The following is a 17,024-nucleotide window of genomic DNA, read 5'->3' as shown; positions in this document are numbered from 1 at the left end:
TCATTTGTTAAGTCAAAACATCTCCCCCACAGAAAAGTGCTCCATATCCTCTACAGATCTCTCTTCTGTTTCCTTCCCTTAGAAGGTATCCTCTGGACTTCCACAAAGTGGTTGTAGAATGAGAATATGGGCTGACTGCAGTGGGGCAATCCCCATCTCTCATGGCTTCCTACCCACCACGTGCGGGGTGCACACTCCAACCCACAACCTCTGAGGATTTCCACACATCCCTGTGCTGCTCTCATACGACAGAGCACCAGAGGCACTGGCAGATAAAGTTACTTTAGTCAATCCCATAACCAATCAAGGACGGAACAAAGATTTAAACCTGTTTTCTGACCCTCAGTCCTGTGTCCATTCCATGACCCCATGAGCTCTTCCCTCTACCACCTCCAAACCCCCACAACCTCCCCCAGGAAATCACGTTATGGTTGGATCAGATTAGCATGGGCTAAGACTGATGTTTCTAAAAAGCAAACTTTTAGGTTTAAAAAGGTCAAGAGATTCTGTAGGTCCCTTTAGACACAGGCAACCACTGAGAGAAAACTCTCTCACTTTTTCTCTGGCACATGAATTTATTCAGCAACTTCTTTGCAGCCCCTTGCAGAGCCTTTTACAAATTTCCACTCACAGCGCTGCCAAAGGATGAAATGCACCAATACGGCCTCTGTGACGGACTGCTGTGCGCTTTAAAAACACAGACACAACACCAGTGAGTATGTGTGTGTATTATGTTTCTCAGCTGAACATCCTCAGAAGCTAGGGACATGAGTTTTCTACCCCGGCATGCAGGCTTTGCGGTCCTGGAGCTTGTGGGAGGGCAAAGGCCTGCAGAGAGGCCATTGTTTTCCTTGCCTTTGCTGATAGCATGAGATCAGCTCAATAACGATGGCAGATCTCCAAGACCAAGCAAAAGAGCAACTGGAGGTACAGTAATGGGAAGCGGTAAACCGTAGAAGACATTTGTAATCTAACCAACAGAAGTTGTGCCTTTTCTGGGAAATTGAAGTCTTGAATGTTTGAATGCCTAATGGGTTTGGAGGCCTTGGTAAGTGTCTGGGAGTGAATGCCAAGACCAAATGAATCATTGTGGCCACAGGCCACCTCAATGCATATCTGAGATCCCCAGTGGGAATGACTGTAAAGACTCCATGATATGGCAACCCTAAAAGCAATTCAGATTAGGGAGGTAGAGCATGCCCATCCTCAGTGCTCTCTGGGGCTCGCCTGTTACAACATAACCTTTTGTCAAACACTGATATGGGCGCTTCACAGAAGTCATCTCAGATTATCCACACCATGACACCAATGGAGCAGGTATCATTATACCCCTACTTTCAAGATGGAGAAGGTAAGATTCAGAGAAGTCAAGATCATGCATCTATTAAGTAGGGCGGGTGCAAAATCCAAACAGTTCTGTCTGACTCCATAGCACATCCTCTTAACTATCCCACTCTGTTGACATCAAGCTCATGAGCACCAATTACAGGCATCCCCAGCTAGATGTCACCTTTCATTCACTCATTCAACACTCAACAACACCTAGTGAGCATCTACACTGTGCCAGGCCTTTTGCTTGGCACCAAGCCTTCCTTAGTGAGAGAGACATGAACCATGTCTTCATGGAACTTGGCATCTAATCAGTGAGTACCAGGGTTGCCTCTTAAGGCTGGGTAGTTTGGGTCCTACACAAAGGCTCCTGGCCAAGTAAAAACTAAAACTCAGCTCATATCCTACTAAGCCATGTGCCCACAGAATCGCATCCTCCAGAAGAAGCAATTTTTTAAAAACTTCCCAAAGCATTATATGGGCTATGTAGAAGTGCCCACCTCCCCTATACTTTTTAAGCCAATGTCACTCTGGGTGATCTTCATGAGTACCTACAGTGCCCAGGAAATGTGAGTCTGTACCAGGGCAGATTCTGCAGAGTAAGGAGGTCAACAGCAAAATCAAGAAAATGTAGCTTGGTCCATTTAACCCCAACCAATAAGGACCACACCCACTTTCAGGAAATCTTGGCCAATCAATCATGATTCAAAACAAATCCTCCCTCCACCAAAAAAAGTACCTTGATAAGTAGAATTTCCCAGAATTCCCAAAGATAATACTTCTATCTCAGCAGAGGGTTCAGCCCTAGCTCAGCCCTGGACCTGTAGGCCTTCTCTCCAAAAATGTCATACCCCAGGGAAGCTGAAAGGAAGGCTTCGAGGGATACTATTGCACAGAACAAGTGAGAAGAAAAGTCAAGGTGACATCAAACCCAAAGCCCAGTGTCCCTGTGAACAGAAACAGAGATTAAAGGAAAAGTTTTGGGGAAGAGGAATGAATTTTCTGTGTGTGCCAACTTTTAGGTTATAAGCGTATAATGGCTTATACTTGTGAAGCCTTCGTGTATAAGGCATATTACATAATTCTTACAGAAACCCTATATGATTCCTTTGTGATAGATGGGGAAATGGCTAACCAGAGAAAGCAAATAATTTGGCCAAGATCACATGGTCAGGAAGTGGCTTTGGTAGAAAGTGGCAAATGAGAGTCCCCATGACCCAAACATCACATGATTGACTTGCATGCTGGCTTTGAAGGGGATGTCCTCAGCCCTAAGATAAAGATAAAGAAGTGAGATAAAGGGAATGTGGCTAAGAAGCAGTGAGGCAGATAGAGACAAGGGGGAGAAGAGAAGCAAAGGTAGCAGAGGGTGGGCCCTAGTAACTTTTCCTGGGTGATAAGGAGAGACAGTTACTACCACCGGCTATAAATGGAGTTGATTGGTGTCAGCATCTACAGTAGAAAATGTTCTAGCCAGACAGGACCTTTGTGTTCTCACCCAGCCCTTCCTGGACAGCTGAGGAAACAGAAGTCCTGAGACCTCTAAAGGCTTTCCACAGGGCCTCAGAATGTTCTAGAAGCAGAGCCATGGCCAAGCCCAGGGGCTCCTGGCTCTCAGGCCTAATAATTTCTACCACTGCTTATGGTTAAGGTTAGTATCACGAGTGACTGTGGTGGTAAAAAGCATCTGTGGTCACCCACCAACCAGTCATTTAGGACATGCCACCCTGGCACCCATCTCTGTGTGGCTTAAAGAAAACACTGCCCGGTCACAGGAGGCCCTTCCAGATCAGTGAGCCACAGCCCCTTCTCTCCCCTCCCCAGGTATCCTTCTTCATCAGCCCTACCTTCAGAGGCTCCCAGGCCCTTCTGTCCCACCACCAGTTAATGTTTCACTTTGGTGAGACTTTAGGGAACAAAGAACACAGAGCTGGCCTTGAGGGGCCAAAGGTAGGCCGCCAGTGGTGCCCAATGTGGCTCATAAATAAGAACAAATGTACTTTGGATAAGAACCGGCCAGCCTCCTGCACAACAGCTGGGGCGGCTGTTCAGAGGAAAGTATGCTATTTGTACCTGCCTGGCATTTGAATTAGCCTCACCTAACACGCTGCCTTCCCCGCTGCTGTGAGTCACGCTCCTCATTCACAAGCAAGGGGTGGCCTGGGGCAAAGGGGAATTGCCTCTCTGTGCCAGCTGAGGGAACTGTGGGGCCAAGGACTGTGGGGCATTTCCAAGGACACTTCCTTCCCTGGGCTGAAAGGGCTTCGGATCAGGAGAGAGCATTCGTTAGTGATGCCAGCCTGATTCTTCTCCATCCGGTGCCTCCTCCAACCCTTCGTAATTTCTCCTTCATCCAGGCTCCTGGGCAAACACTGGAGTCTAGCCTGCTGGTGGCTTAGGCTGCCCTGGAACGGATTCCCAGGTGGGAAAGCCGATGGGAGCACCACAGGAGGGCAGCTCCCAGATGGTACCATGTTGCTCACCCTGCTGCACCTGTTCCTTGGCCACAGTGCATCACAAGGTCATCGAAGGGCCCAGGTTGTGGGCCTTTCTTCCCCATGCCCGAAACCGGCCTCCCTGGGAGATGCCACCCACCAGTCCTCCCTCCTGCTGCACAGTTAAGCATAGTTCTGGTCTGGTCTGATTCAAGAGTATGCCGGAAACTGAGTTCACTGTGGTGCAAAGTAGCCTTGGGAGGCCCGACCCAGGCTTGGGCCCCCCTCGTCCAAGGATCCATAAGAGGGGGCTCCCAGAGACTATCTGGAGAGTTGGCTTCACCCCACAGCGGCCCTGATATTTCCCATCCATCTCAGGTCCAGGGAAAAACTCCAGCTCTGCCCCTGAAACCAAGCGGCACTTGGAGCCCATCAGACTACAAGTGTCAGGAAGGTGCTAGGTCTCCCTTCCCTACGCTCTATTCTTCTCTTTTGCTCCCATAACCTTGTGGCCCCCTGGGGGGTGTGGTCAAGGGGGCTCTGGCCCTAGTAAATACTAAGGTATTTTTTTTTAATTTTTATTTATCTATGATAGTCACAGAGAGAGAGAGAGAGAGGCAGAGACATAGGCAGAGGGAGAAGCAGGCTCCATGCACCGGGAGCCCGACGTGGGATTCGATCCTGGGTCTCCAGGATCGCGCCCTGGGCCAAAGGCAGGCGCTAAACCACTGCGCCACCCAGGATCCCCTAAGGTACATTTTGAAAGCTCATCCAGCCATGAATGGCTCAGCTCTCCAGCTGGGCCATAAGCTTCTCAAGGGTCCGGGCTATACCTATACCCTTGTGCCCCAACACAGTGGCTCACAGCTGGCACAGAAACAAGGACTTCAGATGCACTTACCACATCCCTTTGGCACTTAGACTTGGCTCCTTGTAGGCAGAGACTTCTCATCTCTGCATTTCTGCAGGACCTAGTGCCAGCTCTGACACAGGGTAGGTACGTCATCAGTGCTGTTCATTTGATTTGTCCCATTGGAAGGAAAGTCTTTGTAAATGATTCAACGCATGACATAATGGCCATAGACAAGGCCATCTGATGCATTTGAAGCTTACACTAACAGATGTAGGGCGGCAGATGCTGTGGACACATGGACTGAGAGATAAATTCCACCTTCAAGAAACGAGTGACCTACTTTAGAAATTATACTTTTTCCTCTTCTTTGTGAGCAAAGATGAGTCATGCATGTGAAGGCATGGGATTTCAATGGTCTTCCCAGTGGAAGGTATGGGCCTCCTGCTAAATCATCCCTTCCTTCCTTTGACATTTATGGGTGCCTAATGTGTGCTTATTGAGTATTCCAGGAGAACAGGCCCAAGCTGACCCTGCACGAAGGGCTTACAGTCTAGTCTGATGGGGTGAGGTTACGTCCACAACCAACTCGTTCCACCACACAGATAGGTGCTGCTTTAGAAAGATGGTCTAAGTGCCCTGGGAGTAAGAAGAGAGTAGATGAATTCCTCCCAGGATAAGGAAGGGAGGACGAAGGTCATCTGGAAGGCCATTAGAAGGAGATACAGACACAGATGGACAATAGAGTGTTCTAGTCCAGAGGAGCTTAACAAAGGTTTTGAAATATAGCTGTGCTTTGAGAATGCAACTACTATGGGTAACACATGTGAGTGGGGAACAGGGCATTTTATTTCTAATAAACTCACCTAGTTTCATGGACTCTTCTTGGAAATCAATGCCCAGGTTCACTTATCAATCCCAGAGTCCAGACATGGGTGAATAGGATTTTTGAGGAGCAGGGTAAAATTTGCTCCTGGAACCCAAAGACACCCCACAGGGGCCTGGCAAGAGGCTGGACCTGACCATGTCCCCCAGCACCGACCAGCCAGGAATGGACGGACCTTCTCTAGTTCTTTCCCTCTCATGGGTACTAAGAACCTTATCATTATTAAAGCTGTAAAAATGCCAAACTTTAACCTTATTAAAGTCACACTGTTCTAGTCTTGGCAACCCTAATGGGATTTTACAGCTGGAATCCTTGAATAGCCCAAGGTCTGTCAGGGTCTGTGATGGGTGACTAATGTGATCATGATGGGAGGTGGCCTACCCACATTCCCACCCTCCCCCTGCCCAGCCCCCACCAGGCTCACTGTGGCCTCCTGGAATGGTCTCCTGTTTCGTCTTTACGAATGGAAACTGAGAAATTTCCACTATCCTGGATCCCAGAGAGAATGTGTGAGTGTGCCCTATAGCACTCACTAGCTGACACATTATTTTTCTCTGGATTAATGAAGCGCAGTGAAACTTTTAGCTGTTACTGTAATGATTAATACATCTAATCAATTCGGCAGGAGAGGCAAACAGGAAAGTGATACAAGGGCCAGCAGAAGAGGGGGTAGAGGAAAAGTGGGAAGGGAAGTGAGAACATAAAGAAGAGAAGGAGGGGCACCTGGGTGGCTCAGGGGTTAAGTGTCTGCCTTCGGCTCAGGATGTGATCCCAGGGTCCTGGGATCAAGTCCCACATTGGGCTCCCCACAGGAAGCCTGCTTCTCCCTCTGCCTGTGTCTCTGCCTCTCTCTGTGTTTGTCTCTCATGAATAAATAAATACAATCTTTAAGAAACAAAACAAATAAAAGAACAAAGCAGAGAAGTGGGTAGAAACAGAAGGGAGGGACAGTGGGCAGGTGGCCATCCTTCTCCCAAAGGCTGTGCTGGATCAGATGAGCCCAAGCGCACGGAGGGGTCCTCTCCTGCCCTGCGCCACATTAGTGGAAAGTTAGATGAGTCACTTCCTAAGGAGAGGTCTCCCAGAAGCAGTTATTAGCAGAAGGTTCTGTGTATGTTATGGGGGTTATGGACCCTCAAGGATTGGAGGTAAGACATGGGCTTTCTCCTGAGAAAAACAGAGAGAAATTTTGCACCAAGAGTCAGGAAGTCCACCAAGTCCCTAGATCTTCATAAAAACAGAACAAAACAATCCTGTGTTCATATGACCGTGTTTCAGCAGCAGGGACTGTGTCACCTCCATCAGCCCCTTTCTGCAAGGTGAGCCTTCCAGACACAGGTTTGGGAAGATGACAATGGCATTGGCCATGTGTGGCCTCTCTGCCGATCCTGTCTCGCCCTCTAAGAAGGCAACCATCTCTCCCACCCTCCGGCCCACGCCCACAGGTTCCCCTCGTCCACTCTAGGCCATCCAGTTGCCCCTGCAAGAAATGGTGTCCACTCTGCACACAAACGTGCTCTGAGTCTTTGAGACCAGTGCACAGATGGACCAAGGGATGATGGCCAAACCACCGATGGAAAAAAACATTTGTGACACAAATGATTCTTCCAGAGCCAAGTTTTCCGAATCTTGGTGATTATTTTTATCAGGTTGTATCATAATGATTTCATATTCCGTATAATCAAAAGCTGGCTCTGTACAAATGTCATTGCCCTTATTGAAATCATGTGTCAGTTTCAATAGGACTAGAAATTTTCTTTCCTATTTCTCGATCCACACCTGTAAACAATGTTATGGTGGGGGGGCACCTGGGTGGCTCAGTGGTTGAGCCTCTGCCTTTGGCTCAGGGTAAGATCCTGGGGTCCTGGGATCAAGTCCCACATCTGGTTCCCCGCAGGGAGCCTGCTTCTCCCTCTGCCTGTGTCTCTGCATCTCTCATCAATAAGTAAATAAAATCTTTAAAACAAAAACAAACAAAATAATATTATGGGCCAGAGTGATTAATGGTCACAGAACCCCATGCACTATCCTGTGGACCACCACACATCGTTGTTTCCTCCCTAAAAGCGGAGGGGGAAGATCAAGTTCTAGATGCCCTATAAGGGTTAAATTACCTCTGTGGTTGAAAAATGGTGCAAACCTCAACAGCAAACACTGCTTTACATATTCAGCACAGGAAAGAATTAACTAATTCACAGATTTTATTTCTATGTTTTTTTGACATTTTGAGATAACTATAAATTCAAAGAAAGTTGCAAAAAGTACACATATGCTAGGATCACAATAGCCAAAAGAGAGAAACAACCCAAATGTCTATTGACAAAAGACTGGATAAATGAAATGTAGTGTACACGTACAATAGACTATTATGCAGCCTTAAAAAGGAAGGAAATTCCAGCACATACTATGACATGGATGAGCTGTGAAGACATTGTGCTAAGCGAAACAAGCCAGACACAAAAGAAGAAATGTTGTCCAGCTCTCTTTACGTGAGATACCTAGAATAGGCAAGTCCTAGAGACACAAAGTGGTTACCACTGGCTATGCCATTGGGCATATGGGGAGTTACTGTTTACCGGACATGGTGTTTCAGTATGGAAAGATCTGGAGATTGGCACCTGGGTGGCTCAGTGGTTGAGTGTCTGCCTTTGGCTCAGGTCGTGATCCCAGAGTTCCAGAATAGAGTCCTGCATCAGGTTCCCCACAGGGAGCCTGATTCTCCCTCTGCCTATGTCTCTGCCTCACTGTGTTGCTCATGAATAAATAAATAAAATCTTAAAAAAAAAAAAAAAAGGAAAGATCTGGAGATAGATGGTGGTGATGGTTGACAGCCATGCGAATGTACTTAATGCCACTGAACTATATGTCACTATGCACACTACATGAAAGTAATTTGAAGTAGAAATTGCGTTATTGTATCTTACCCCCACTCCCACCAAATGTGCATACCCTTTACCTAGCCTTTCCAATGGTCACACTTGGCACGGCTATTACACACTATCCAAACCAGGAAATGCACACTGGGTGAGAGAGTCAATTCAGACTTTACCAGTTTTACAAGTGCTCATGTGTGAGCGTGCGTGCATGTAGTTCTGTGCAATTTTCTCTCCTACATAGCCAGCACCACCGCATTCAAGGTCCATAACGATGTTATCCCCACAGGGCTCTTTTGTGCTATCCCTTTACAGCCACACCCGCTCTCTCCCTCCACCAACCCCTAACTCCTGGCGACCACAAAACTGCTCTCCATCTCCATAATTTTTCATTTCAAGAATGTTACATAGATGAAATCATATAGTATGTGACCTTTTGAGATTGTTTTCTTCGCTCAGCATAATTCCTTGAGACCCATCCAACTTGTGGTCTGTATTTATAGTTAGTTACTTTTATCTTGGAATAGTACTTCATGATGTGGATGCAAAGTTCTGATTATATTTTTAGCCATAATATTAACAAATTAACTACTCAATTTCTTGTCCACATTAAGACCATTAGTTAAGTGGACTTGATTCCAATGTGGCCATCCCAGGGGCTCACTAGCATATCTCATGTGTCCACTCACACAAGAGCCTTTGGGCCATAGGCTGTTTTTCCTTAAAGAAAGAGGTCTTGTAGGGCAAGCTCTTTGGCCTACTGTCCTTCACCTGTGGGGACCCAAGTAGACAGGCAGGATGATTCACTGGGCGCCATCAGTCACCAGAACTGGCACAGTCTCCAGACTTCTCTTTTCCCACCAAAAGTGCTGAGATTGTCTGGGTGGCATCATGTGACAGGCAGCTGGGACTCCTCTAAAATGGAAGGTCAAGCCATTGTTCAAAAACATGATGGTTCCGGGGCACCTGGTTGGCTCAGTGGTTGGGCATCTGTCTTTGGCTCAGGTTGTGATCCTGGGGTCCTGGGATTGAGTCCCACATCAGGCTCCCCTCTTCTCCCTCTGCCTATGTCTCTGCCTTTCTCTCTCTCTCTCTCTGTCTCTCATAAATACATAAATAAAATATTTTTTAAAAAATAGTTTTAAAAAAAATGATGGTTCCAATTCTCAGAAGGGAGCTTGTGTATTTCTACCACCCACTGCAGCCTGTGGCCATTTCCTTGACTGTCAACCTCAATATGACATAAGCTCCCAGCCCCAATGCCAAGCCCAGTTCCTGGCACCCATTGGTACTCAAAGAAGTTTGCTGCAGATGGTGGTGGTATTGAAACAGAGGGGCCAAGTCAAGAGGGGATTACAAAGGATCTTCAAATCTGGTGAGCAGGACATCATCCCATTTAATTTAAAAAACCTGCCACCTTGGCTCTTTGACAACAGGTGGGAGTCAGGGAGAAACAATCAAACAGTCCCTTTTTCCTCCTCACTCCTGGCTCTGACTGGCCTTCCCCCTCCTCCCCTCACACCCACTGTCTGCCTCCCAGGCTCTGGGACAGAACTCCATGTTCTGAGTGGGGTGGGGCCTCTTACCTCCAAGCAAGTGGCAGGGGAGGTGAAAAATGCACGCTGGGTAGGGTGGCAGCGGAGAGTTCAGGCACAGATGAGAAGGAGCAGGGCCAAAGCTGCCTAGAAAAAAAACAAAACAAGGCACAGGAAATTAGGAAGCTTTCCCTCCCTGTGTCCACACCTTCACTTCCCAGCCTTGGATTCCTTCCATGGGGAGCCTGAAGAGTTGGCATTTCTAGATAATAGATGGAGGCAAGGAGCAGTCATGCCCCACCATCCCTGAAACTACCTTGAGACCCCAGATCTTGGGACTCCTTCCAGATGCTTGGCTCCCTCCTCTGAGCAGAATAAGGAGAATATCGCTGGAAGTAACATGGACAGGACACGGCTGTAGACATGAGCTCTTTGAAAAGAACAAAGGTTGCTTAAACCCAAGAGATTGGCCCACCTTCAGGATCCCAAAGGTGACTGGTCATAGATGGGCAAGACACACCAACTTCCAGGAGAGCCGTTTCAGACCTCAATAAAGAGTCGGCAAGGACCTGGGAGCCACATTTCTGTGCACACATCCCCTCCCAGGGTCCTTCGTGGAGCTTACGTTGAGTGTCAGCTGTGGCCTCTATGGAAGCGTGAAGATTCCTCTAGTCAGGAGATGGAGTGGAGGCCCTTTTCTGCTACCAATGATGACTCTCACATCCCTTCAAAGCTTCGGAGATATCCATGTCTTCATAACCAGAGTTGCTGCTCATTCTATCTAGGATTTGGTTTCCCTGGAAAACTCCATGTCACAAACTCAGAATTTCTTCAATAAACTCCAAGTTCATTGACCATTATCTGGTGGCCACAAATAGCTTAAATGCCTGGTAGTTGTTCTTTCACAGGTGAAAGACTATGCCTATTAATACAAATCACCAAGCCCCGCGAATCTCTATTGAGGACCTAGGGTTGGTACTGGCTCCCACATGTCCAAATGTTGGCTGGAAGATGGGAGTCAGTAGGCTTTTACCTGCATGACCCCTTTATATCTAGAACAGGGCTATGCTTGCATTGATTTGTTACCAGTGGAATGTACATATGAACCGAGTATGATAGATTGTGACACGAGGGAGTGGTAGGTTATTCAGAAAATTAACAACATAAAGCCCATGAGAAGTCTATTCCTAAGCACCAATAACTCCTGCCTAACAGGATGACTGGAGAAGAACTGACACCTGCTACACTGAAAGTATTCTTAGATCCATACCTCATCCCCATTTGGTGATATATGATCCCTTTCATCCTTCAGGTCAAAGCTTCAATTTGATCTTCTCACATGCTTCTATGCCCAGCCCACCTGAGCCAGAGCCCACTGCAGTCTCACCCACACAGAGGTGATGGCAGAGACTCAGAGGCAAGAGAGAGCATGGCATATCTAGGGTCTGGTGGAAGGCCAGGGTGACCACCACAGTGAGTTCTGGGAGCAGCAACACAGGTTAAGGTTGGAGAGATGATGAGAACCTGCCCGTCCAGAATTTAGGGGCTACAGTGTGAGTTTGCTTTTTATCCCAATGTCCAGAGCAGGGAGGAGAATTTGCAGATTGCTTCCATTGGTTTAGGCAAAACTTTCTGCCCTGATTCAAGCCACACTGCAGGTTAGTGCTTGCTGAGCCTGACTCTCCCGAGCTAAGCACTTGGCTTAGAAGGAATCATTTGAGGACTTAACAGCCACAAAAGCACACAAGCCGCATCACAATGGGGCCTGAACGACAGGAGGAGAGGGGAATACACATTTCTGCTTGGTGTTGGGGGTCAAGCTGAGGACTCCTTTGGGCAGCTTTCATTCTGCTGATGGCTGAAGAGCCTCCCATCTGCCTCACCCCTGCCTCTCCACCACCCTCACCAGCTTCCCCCCTAAGCTGCCCCACCCTGCCCAGGAACTTGGAGTTCTCTGCTGCCGGACTCTGGGAGGGCCCCAGACTACCTGCAAGGTCATGCTGTGCAGGTGGCAGGTATGAGGGCAGAAAGCCAGGAGAGAGGTCAAAGATAGAAAGTGAGCAGGGCAGAAGGACTGCTCCCCAGCTCCCCTTCAGATTCTGGCCCCCCACCTCTGACAAAACAGAGGGAGCAGATTTTAGGAATGAATGGAATCAAATCTTGCCTGATGGATTTGGTCAGCTCTGTGATCCCATGTGGCTTCTGCTATGCCCTTCATGCCACCATCACAGAAAGCCCCTACTGTGTGCCAGGCAGGCACTCTGATTAGGGGTATGGCAGCTTTTTGTCCTATTTGCCAGGGACTGGAGGTTCATGTCCTAGGAACTGGAAGTCCAGTGCCCAAATCAAGATGATCCCAGGCAAACCACCTGGAATGCCTTTCACCCTGGAAGGGTGTTGACCATCCAATGGAATTAGCAGTTTAGAAAATAAGCAGCAGCACCGGGTGGCTTGTGGGTGGTAGTAGCAGGTAGGAGTAAAAGGTTTCCCTCCTCAGAACTAGAAGCACATTCTTGGCACCTAGCTCTGTTCTTGAGAGGACCCAGCGCCAGTTTCCATGGTGCCACCCCAGGCCAAGCCTAAGCCCTTGGGATGGACAGGCAGGCGGTGGAGCTGGGATCACTGTCTCATGTTGGTTAAGGTTGCTTTCATTATATCAAGCTGCGGGAGCTCGTCCACTGGCTCAGTAGGCATAGGTCAGCTAAGGACAGGCTGATTAGCTTGCCCCTTTGGGCCTTTCTCTTCGTGACACCGCCTCTGGCTCAGAACAAAGGCTCCTCAATTTGCCTGGACGGGGAGAGTTGGGTGCGAGTGTGCTGCCACCTGCCGGCGGTTGGGAGCTGTTTTCAGGCGGTGCGTGGAGGCCTCAGGACAGCGGTGAGGGGTGAGCCCAGGTACTGTTGAGCACAGGCCACAGTCTGGCCTCCCAGAGGGCCCTGGGCCAGACTCCCATTGGGCAGCTCCTGGAGAACCCCTCAAAGGCACATCTGGAAGAGCACCAGAAGCTCTCCAGTGCCTGTACTCAGTCCCAACATATGTTTCTCAAATTCCCAGCTAGCAAAGGCCCTCTTCTAGGGGCCTGCAATCCCATGGACCGCAGTGGCGTGCTGGCACAGGCTGTACCAGAGCCGATTATAAAATATTCCGGGATCTTTTTACAAGCTGCAATGGCAACTTCAAGTCGATCATGGTGGGAGCATTTTCACCATGGAAATTGGCAAATGCTACAAATTAGAGGTCTTTCCACCCCACCCACCTCTAGTGGATTTGTCGCCACAGCATGGCAAAGCCCCTGTCAAACTCCAAACACTGTAGTCTGGGAGAGAGAGAAAGGAGACTATTTAGTAAGGATTGTCTCAGATAAACCACTAAATATGCAATCAATGTCACTAAGAAGAGAGACATTCAGGTAAAAGGCAATTTGTGGGGGAATTCGTGGGGAACTCCCCTAGAAGAACTAATGTAGTATTATGGGCTCTGCATCAGAAACGTCTGGGTTTGAGTGACAGTTCCTGTGCTTACTAACTGGCTGGCAATGAGCTTCACCTCCTCATTCCTGGGTTCCCTGTCTGCAAGTGGGGGTAATAGTAGTAGCTACCTTGAACGGAGTTGTGAGGTGATGCATTTATTTATTTATTTATTTTGAGGTGATGCACTTAAATCTTAGAATATTTCCAGGCACAAAGTAAGTGCTCAACTACTCCCAGTTATTGGTTAGAACCACAACCTTAGTAGGCAGGGAGATGATCTTGTCATTTCCCTCCTAAAACCAATTGCACCTCTGGGTGTCCTACCCAGGGCTAGGAGGTGGGAATTGGCCCCTCTGTCCTCCCCAGCAGCTAAACTTTGACATCAGCTTCCTTTTGGCCACTCTTTTGTGCTTGTCTTCTGCAGTCAGTACCCAGAACAAAGTATCTCATAGAACACACAGAGCAATAAGGTGGCTCCCTGAACGTAAAAGCATTAGGGAAACAGTGGACACCCGCAGAAGCGACCCAGATTTTCTGTAAATGAGTTCCTGGCCACTTAAGATGTTCAGAATATGGAACATCCCCATATCCGTGTATAGGGTTTAAGAGGTAGAAGTATCCAGTTATAAAATAAATAAGCACACACACGACATCCAACATGTAAGTTCAGAAAAGACTCAAATTTGATTATAACTACAAGACCTAAATCTTCCTAAGTCATATTGCCTTCTAACCAGCAGGAAAACTGTATTTGCCAAAATTCTGACACCTCAAGTTACAAATTCACTGGCCAGATAAAGTCATATGATCACATGACCGACCGATTGCAAGACTTAAGGTAGAAAGTGTCTTTATTCAGAGTGGGAGTAGGAGGCTAAAAATGAGGGCTTCTCTTTGTAAAATGTTGGAGGGATAACTCACAGTCACTAGAGCAGTGCCTTTCCCTAAGCCTGTTCACTTCATGGCCTAAGGTACTTCTAGACCATCCTCTACACCCCGCCCCCCCAGCCCTGGAATAAGCTGTCCTGTGAGTCCGGGGGGATGGGGGCAGCAGAGGATTTCCTCTGCTACATCCTCTCGGCCTCCACATCTCATGAGGCACAGAACCCCACTCTGTTGCCTCCACAGCATCTTTCCAAAATTTCCCTCCTTTCCCAACCTGGGTGTCCCCGCTGCAGCTCTACCACCACCAGTCTGGGTTATGGAAATAATTCCCTCATTGTTCCTTCTGCCCCCGTCTGGCTCCCCTTCAAGGCAGATTTCTCTTCCAGGTACAAGTCTTACCCTGGTAAGTCGTGATCTGGGTCCTGGGGTTGAGCCCTGCATTGGGCTCCCTGCTCAGTGGGGAGTCCGCTTCTCCCTCTCCTTCTGCTGCTCTCTCTGCTCATGCTTCCTCTATCAAATGAATAAATAAAGTCTTAAAAAAAAAAAAAAAAGAATGGTCATGATACCCCAGGTCCTGCCCCAAAGTCCAAATTCCTTGGAATTCTGAACACTTTCTATGAATCAGCCTTTGCCTGAATTTCTAAGCTGTCTCCCTCACACTTGAAGCTCCAGCAAGAAAGGGCTGCCAGCCACTCCTGAGTATGACCCGTGCTCTCCAGCCACTGCGTTTCCTGCTGCACTTTCATCTGTTGGCATGCTCCCCCGGCCTCAACCTGTCTCCATCCTGCCTGTCCTGTAGATCCAGGTAAAAGTCTTCCTCCTCCACGAAGCCTAACCCAAGCTGGGACTGCTCTCACCTCCCCAGTGCTGTCACAGCACTTTAGGCTTCTATTAGGCTTGCACCACGTGTCCTTCTGCATTCCCTTCTAGAATGTCAGCTGTCACAGGGCTGGGGGGCCATGCTTCCTTGCTGTTCTTGGTCCCCTGGCCAGCGACTGGCATTAGCACCCACCATGGCCGTGACACAGAGGTTTGTAGACTGACTGGCAAAGTTGAGCTAGAGTTGCATGGAAACTGGGTATGAGTTCGAATTGCTCATGAAATGACCTGTGAGCCATGGCAAGTCACAAAGCTGGGCGACCATTTACAGCCCTCTGGGAGCAAACATTTGGGCTCTGTCAGAATATACAAATGTAGGTCCACGGTTTCCACAAAAGAGGAGCCCCTTCTGCCTTCCTGGGCTTGTGTTTGAGGGGCTTCACGGGGAGTGATGCTCAGGACTGGTAGCGATTGAGGTCATTCCCCTTCCTCTTTTCTTTTTTTTTCTTTTTTTAGTTCACAGGAGTAGCTATGAAAATCAAAGCCTTTTGTGTGGGGGAGAGGCAGTCAAGGAAACTGCCAATTACTTAGACAAACCATTTTTCAGTTGAGGACCCTCGATCCCAGAGAAGCAAGGGGCCTGCCCAGGGTCACATGACCAGAGTGGAAGGTGGCACTTAGACCTTCCAGATTCCCAGCTACTACTTTTTGGTTCCACCATGTCAGCTGCCCAGGTTAAACACACCATGGCTCCCAAGCTTATATGAAGCTTGGGGAAATGCAAGGCCTATGTAGGTTGGTGTGTTCACTTTCATGCTTGCCGTCATAAAATGATTTTCTGTTTATTCATCCAAACGAGGAAGTCATGTATTCAACTTTCAAAGTTTAAATTCTGTATGTCTTTCTATCAGTTACTTCAATTTTCCCCTTCTCTGGTCATTGTCACCTTTTTTCCCCTCGGGGAAGTACCAAAATGGCTTTTTCTGATTGTTGGGGCTTAGAAGACTCACCAGGATCACCCACTCTGGCTCCAGTTTGTAACTGGCTAGGTTTTACTACAATAGATGAGACTTTGGACCTGGGGCTATTGAAAGGCCTTTTGTTAGTGGATCACAAGGGGTCACTGGGTTTATCTCATTCATTATGCGACCCTACTTTCTCAAGTGGCAAGGTTAAGGCCTGGGGCAAAATGCTGATGGAAAGGAACATTAACCACCAAGTTGTACTGTGTTTGTGTTCATTCCAATCCACTTTCACCTCCCCGAGCTGGTGAAGGTTATAACGACAGCCCAATTCTCTAGTGACTCACTCCAGGAAAAGGACATGTGACAAGAACCTGGATCTCATGGGACTGCTTGCCAGTGGTGCCAAGACAGAGATGGCATTGTTCGGGGAAGCTTCAGGAAGTCAAACATCCGGAGACAGGCGTGCATGGTCAACTCACCCCACAGGCTGGAAGAGAACATTTCCCCCCACCGATCAATCTGTGTATTTACCCCTGCAAGGGCAGTCAGAGGACTTCTGGAATATTTATTCCCTTCAGTCTCGAACGCAGCCTTCTCGACAGGCCAGCAAGGGAAGGGACCAGCATCCCTGGAGGCCCACTAAGTGTTGGGGGCCTTGCCGTTGTCAACCCGGAGAGAAGCATTATTCCCTTTCCCACTTTACAGATGAGGACATTTAGGAAGTGAAGAAGTTTGGCCAGGCCCCGCCAGCTATTCAATGGCAGACCCAGGATTCAAACGTCAAGTGTTAAGTCCAGCATCAGAAAATGTTCCCCTTCCCAGCGGGTGCCCGGCGGGCCTCTGACACCAGCGCTCCCTGGTGGCAGCTACTGGCAGGGCGCTTCTGCAAGCTGGGTTTCTCCCCCGCCTCCCACACTTTTTATTCTCACCTGGCAAATTCCACTTTCCAGTGAAGATTTCTCAAGGAGGAAATCCCA

The 17,024-nt window shown here is 48.3% G+C and overlaps 1 long non-coding RNA gene across 1 annotated transcript; it reads right to left on the bottom strand.

The window, feature by feature from the left end:
- Positions 1–8,276: 8,276 nt before the first annotated feature.
- Positions 8,277–15,067, bottom strand: LOC121490500. Its single transcript, XR_005987693.1, has 3 exons — positions 14,663–15,067; positions 9,960–10,055; positions 8,277–9,288 (listed from the first exon to the last, which is right to left on the bottom strand). It is a non-coding gene; the product is annotated as an uncharacterized LOC121490500 (long non-coding RNA).
- Positions 15,068–17,024: the final 1,957 nt, after the last annotated feature.

Source organism: Vulpes lagopus, chromosome 5, assembly GCF_018345385.1.
Source record: "Vulpes lagopus strain Blue_001 chromosome 5, ASM1834538v1, whole genome shotgun sequence".
Lineage (NCBI taxonomy): Eukaryota > Metazoa > Chordata > Mammalia > Carnivora > Canidae > Vulpes > Vulpes lagopus.
The sequence above is the reverse complement of the archived record's forward strand: the minus strand, read 5'-3'. Positions and strand labels throughout refer to the sequence as shown.